We start from the raw sequence: 6,534 nt of genomic DNA on the forward strand, positions 1-6,534 counted from the left end.
TATTGATATTTATGTAATCAAAGTAAAATCTAAACATATTTCAGTGTCCCATTTTTTAGGACAAAATGTGAGCTTTCACTCTGACAGTCTGTTAACCTTTTGAGTTAAATTCCAGTTTTACATGGAAGATTAAGCAGCACCATTTTCCTTAAGAAAAATCTACTTGAGCACCTACAAAGTTCACCCTAAAGGTTTATTTTTATCTTTCCTGGCAATTTTCCTTGGTACCCCCTGCTACCATCCAGCTAAAACTTTAATACAAATGTTTGATCATAATATTCTCAACAAACCCTGCTCTATTTCTAGATAAATCTGAAAACTTGGGGAGGTAGATGGCAGAAATGGAAAATGGAGAATGACTTGCTGTAGTAACAGTTTCCTTATTCGCTCTCATGTTCAAGCTTCCACGTGAAAAGTTTGGGTCTATACCTGCAGCACCAACCAAGAAGAGCAGACCAGGTAGCCTTTACCATAATTTTCTCTTATTGTCATATTGAACTATTTCTTTTTAAAAATTTTTATTTTATTAGTACATGTTTCCAAGGAGGATTATTATGACCTCAACCACACACAGAAATTGTCAGATCATAGGGAGAAGAAAAACAAAAAAGCTTGCTTGGTTATATCTTAAAAGTGGTGAAGCTATTATTCATTGTGTAGCTCTAGATCGGATGGTTAAGGACACACTTAAACATTTTCCTTCTTTAGTAGAAAACTATTCTTAGGTTATTTGCCTTTAACACTATTAAATTAGCATTACATTATTATGACACGGATAGTAACTCAGATATGATCTGTGCCTGATACAGTTTCACATATCAAAAGCTTTGAAGGAAAGATGTTCATCTGTTCAGATTGCAGATTCACTGTGAGCCAGGTTTTAGAGCTCTGTTGTGGACAGTTGTCAAAATTACTAAGTTTCTAACCACAGTGGGCCACATCCACAAATCATTCAGCAATCAGTTGTTTTAAATTAGCACTGTTCTAATCATGTAAATTTAGTCATTTTTGTTTTTTGCTCAAAAACTTGACATTAAAGATTAGAAATGCTATTTGTCTCACACCAGATAAAGATACTAAAAATATAAAACTAATTAAAATTATTAATACCATATCGAGAGATGTTTTACATTTACTCTAACTGGGAATATATTTTATGATACATTTCATGGTTTACAGTAGAGATTTTACTGAAATCCTTTACGTTGAACAACACTATGAGGTCTTTTTCTAATTATGCATATTTTTCTCTTTGAAACAAGCACCCTCTACCCTATTTTCTTCATTCAGCAGCCTCTGCCCTGGTCTGCTCCTCACAGATAGTGGCATATTTGGGTCTGGCCTTTCTGATGAGGGAAGCCAAGTGGTCAAGGACAGGATCAGTTCGGATGTCCAGAGGGTTTGTTACAGTCCTGCACAGAGGACAGCGCTTTCGAGTCTGGGCTTTTTCGTCCCAGCAGAAGAGGAGGCAGGAACGGCAAAAACTGTCCCCACAGGGTATGGTAACAGGGTCGATGGGGAGGTTCCTACAGACAGAGCATCTTAATACTTTCTCCCAGGCACTCAAGGTATGTGAATTCATATTTCTGAAAAAGAAATCAGATAGAGTCAGAAGAAAATATTGTTCAGTCTTGATGAGTGGAAAAAGAAAACAAAAACAAAAAAAATCCAAAGCCTGGACACTGGCATGCTTGTCTTCTGGGACTATATCTAATCTGTTTATTATTTTATGCTAAGACACAGATAAAATACAAATGTAGACCTGGTATATTCAGGCAGGCACATTTTACACTAAGACATTTTTTGAGAAAATAAAAGTTATTTTTGTTTAAAATAAAAAATATTTCTTAATTATAACTACATTCTTTTGAAAAGTTGAAGACTGGGATAGAGGGAAAGATTAACATGGTACCAAAATTACATGCTTTTTCCAGAATTCCACATAAACTACCTTTCTTTAAGTGAGTTTGGTGACACATGGCTGTTATCCCAGCATTGTGGAGGCTGTGTCCCGTGCTCTGCCCCTGAGCTACATTCCCAGCCCCTTGGCTGTGTGTCCTGTGGATCAAAATTTAGAGAGCATCCTGTGCAAGATAGGAACTTAGCAAAATATGTCCGCATGAAAGATAAAAAGTTCTAGTGCTGTACCTTGGTGCAGTGTACTTTGGTTCAGTCTCCAGTACCACCACTCCAAAACACTCCATCTCTCCAAGGCCTATAACCATCTTGGAGGTTTCAACTCCATGGAAATGTCTGTACCCTCTGTCTCCCAACACATGCATGATCTTTTCCAAAAATAGCTACTGTAGTTTGCATCTATATGTCCTATAACACTTCATGAGGTCATAGTTAGGGCTTTTTCAGAGGTGGCTAAAACTAGAGCCTGTAGCACTAATGATTTATGGTGCAAGCTAGAATTAAGGACACTAGGATTCAGGGTTTGAGTGCTACCTGCCCTAAGTAGTAGAGATAAGATATAAGGCATAAAAAATTTTACCAGCTGTTCCTCAGACAAAGGTCTACTATCTAGAATATATAAAGAACTAAAAAAAAAAAAATCAGACCCACCCAATCATAAAGACCCAATTCAAAATTGGGCATCTGAAATGAACAGACATTTCTCAGACAAAGAAGTAAAAGCAGCAAATAAACATAAGAAAAAATGTTCCACATCACTGGTCATTTGAGAGATGCAGATGAAAACAACACCGAGACTTCACCTTACCCCAGAAAGAATGGCTGCTATCAAGAAATTAACCAATAGCAAATGCTGGCGGGTTGTGGGGAAAAGAAAACCTTCTTCATTGTTGGTGGGAGTGCAGAGTGGTGCTAACCACTGTGGAAATAAATATGGACATACCTCAAACAATTAGGATTAGAAGTCCCATTTGACCCAGCTATTCCTCTGCAGGCTATCTTTCCAAAAGAATTAAAAGAATCATACCACAGTGATGTAGGCTCACCCATGTTTACAGCAGCACAGTTTGTAATAGCTAAAAGTTGGAAACAGCCCAACTGCCCATTAACTGGAGACTGGATAAAGAAGATATGTTTTTTTTTAAATAAAATGGAGTACTACTTAGCCATAAAGAACGAGAAACTAGAGATATTTATAGCTAAGTGGATGCACATTGAAGCCATAATGTTAAGCGAAATAAATAGGACACACATGTGTAAATACAAAATAGTTTCTCTGATGTGAAAAACTAAAAGTGTAGATAAGGAATAAAATGTGTAATTGATATTATGTAATAGGAAGAAAAGGTCTAAAAGAGTAGAAGAAGTGAGAGGAATAGGGGAAAGGTAAAAAGGGAAAAGAAAAAATATGTGAAAAGGGAAAACATGGAAACAATGTCTATAAACAGGGAAGGGTGGAGGGGTTGAAGGGAGGGCTGGGGAATGGGGAAAAGTAAGAACCAAGATACATCATGTAAAGGTACAAGATCACAATGATAAATAAAACTGTACTGTTTACCTGAAATGTACCAATAAACAATAAAGGTTTAAAAAAAGATATAAGGCATAGAAAGAGCTGTGGTCATCCCTTGCTTGATTTACTATCTTTTTCCTGACATGAACTGTTTCTCTTCTGTCATTCCTGTCTTCCATGCCACTCTGCCTTGGAGCCAGATGATTATGGACTGAAACATCTACAGACTGTGAGCTCAATAAACTTTTCCCCCTTTAACTTTGGGTGTCAGGTATTTTATCTCAGCAATGAGAAAAGTAATAACACAATAAGTAACATTGATGAGGAGTATTCCAAGATGGATTAATTTCATCAGTATGACATTCTACTAACATTGGAATACATGCTTTTATATTGAACTGTCACTCTTTCTAACAAAATAAAATGTACATCGGGGTGTGATGATGCATGCCAGTCTTTCCAGCAGTAGGAAAAGGGAGGCTCATCATTGCCAAAATCACAGTAACAGACACACACACACACACACACACACACACACACATAGATGCACACAAAAATTGATCAATTGGGTCTCTTAAAAGAAAATAAATATTCCCAGAATCATTCCAGAACATCACAGCAGCTTCATGTTTCTCAGTGGTTCATTTTCCTGCAGTAGTCATCAGCCACACTTGCACTATCATTATTTAAAGGAAAACAAAACTAATAATAAGAATTGTCTTTGCTTTCCAATTTGGGAGTAAATGCAAGCATGATAGATTCAGCTTTACTTCTAGTATTTCCTGTTAGTGAACAAAGTGCATCCTCAAAAAGAAAAGGCATTCACACATGTGCACACACACACACACACACACACACACAGAATGAAACAAATAAAAACAAAATGAGCAAATGACTCCACTTTCTAGCAGTACTTACAGACTTGCTGTATCTACTTGAATATTTTGAAAGCCAGCTTACAAATTAACATTTGTTTTTATGCAGCAGGATCCTGCTATATAGCCCAGGTGGCAAGGAAATTTTGATCCTTCTCTTCATTTTGAGAATTAGCTGGAACTCAATGTATAGAATACAGAACCTAGATGCAAACTAATGATATTAAAGGTACAAAGAAAAGGACCATTATATCATTGTTTTTCCTGTGCAGACTATACATTAAACTTTGACAGGTCAATAGGATGTTGCATGCCTATAAACCCAGCACTCTGTGAGGCTGAGGCAGGAGGAAAACAAGTTTGAGCCCACATTAGGAAAAGTGTGATATATCAGAAGAAAGAAAGAAAATGAAAGATGAAACAAAACAAAAAAAAAGAGAAGGTGCTTACATAGTTTAATGCAAAGATGGAGGACCCAACCCCAGGATCAAAAGGAAAACAAACCAAAAATAAAACAAAAACAAACAAACAAAACAATTTGCAGAAATACCTTGATCACAATATTCAAAATCACACAGTACATAAAATGGTAGCATGTAATTCCCTATGTAGGTTTTGTGACAAGTGCCACTACTTGTAGCTACTTAAGCTGAAGCAAGAGGTTGGCGATTTTGAGGCCAGGATGAACAACCTAACAAAACCCTACTAAAAGTAATTAAAAAGGCCTGGGGATGCAGCTCAGTAGTAGAGGACCTCTGGGTTCCATCACCATTACAGTGAGGGGAGGAAATAAAAATTACTCACTTGTAACACAGAGAAATAATATTACCAATGCTCTAGTTGTATATGTAAATTTTGAACATTGATGGCATATTCACTAAGAAGAAAAAGTGCCTGTTGACTTAGACAACAGCCATGTAGACAAAAAAGTAAATCAAAAGCATTTTTGTAAAAGTAAGAAAGAAAGCACAAAATACATTTTATATATTGTATACTGACCACAGTGTACTTAGGATGTTCTCAGGACTGGTGCTCTGAAGGGTCTCTCAGTATCCAGGTCCGCAGAAGCTCTCAGGTCTCCAGAGCTCAGCAGCTGCCAAGTCAGCCTAGAAGTGGTGCTGTGGGAGGGCAAAGGTGCTCTTTAAATAGAGGGGCCCACCTAACACCACCCTATTATGCTAATTGACAGGAAGCCACTCCCACTTTGAGAAACTGACAAGACACCATACTCAGTTTTGTCAGGAGATTGGCTCAAATCTTCAGGAGAATGGGAATGATTGAGGATTACACTTTGGTGAACAAATTCAGGAGACACTGCAGGATACATTAATTTGGAGTGAGATGCAAATAAGATGACAGACACAGTCACTTTTCAGGTTTTAGAGACACAATACCCAATACCTGCATCATCAGGACAGAGAGAATTATTTTAGCTCACATTTCAGGCCATAGTCCTGTGGCTCTGAAGCAGGACAGCATGGCTGAGGGTCACAGTAGAGGAACTGTGTTATAGACCTAGCGGAGAGAAAGCAAAGAGCATCAAGAGTGGAGCAAGGTAGGTAGTTGTGCCCTCCCAGGACACAGCCTCATTGTCCCATCTCCTTGGGCCAGGTTCCACCTCCTGAGGTCACAGCTGGCTCTAAACCTAGCAGTGTCAGTGATAATCACACCTTATCATTTAGTCACCTCCCAAAGGCACCATCTTTGAGTGCTTCAGGCTTTGGAGAAAATACAGACCTAAACCAAAACACACAGATTGTGCAAAAAAATTGAACTCAATCATTTCTTTACATAATTTGTTGGAGTGGCCCTACACATAGGTAATTCTATGCCTATGGTAGGTTGTGTGATCTTTTTTACCAGTGAAGTATACCAAAAGCCTGAATTTAACACTTTTTCAGGAAAAAAAATAAGACAGATCAGGATGTGGTGATACATGCTTGTAATCCCATCTCCCGGGCAAGGTGAAACAGAGGGATTGCAATTTTGAAGGCAGCTAGGCAAGGTAATGACAGATCTGTCCAATTAAGAAAGATTGAAGTAGGACTTCTTTTTTTTTTTTTTTTTTTTTTTTTTTTTTTTGGTTGGTGTCAAAGCATTTGTGCAGCTTCTTAGAGGATTTGGGTTTAATCATAGTTACAGGAAGGACAGAAGGAAGGAAGAAAGGGAGGAAAAAATTTTTTTATTTAAATTGGTTAGTGTGATGCAAATGAAAAGACAGGAGGAAGA

At 37.6% G+C, this 6,534-nt stretch overlaps 1 long non-coding RNA gene across 1 annotated transcript; it reads right to left on the minus strand.

Annotated features, from left to right (window-relative positions):
- Positions 1-1,228: 1,228 nt before the first annotated feature.
- LOC104868776 lies at positions 1,229-5,847 on the minus strand. The gene is made up of 3 exons (XR_782110.1): positions 5,535-5,847; positions 5,305-5,423; positions 1,229-1,586 (listed from the first exon to the last, which is right to left on the minus strand). It is a non-coding gene; the product is annotated as an uncharacterized LOC104868776 (long non-coding RNA).
- Between the last annotated feature and the right edge of the window lie 687 nt (positions 5,848-6,534).

Source organism: Fukomys damarensis, unplaced genomic scaffold (assembly GCF_012274545.1).
Source record: "Fukomys damarensis isolate Sample0158 unplaced genomic scaffold, DMR_v1.0_HiC HiC_scaffold_16, whole genome shotgun sequence".
Taxonomy (NCBI): domain Eukaryota; kingdom Metazoa; phylum Chordata; class Mammalia; order Rodentia; family Bathyergidae; genus Fukomys; species Fukomys damarensis.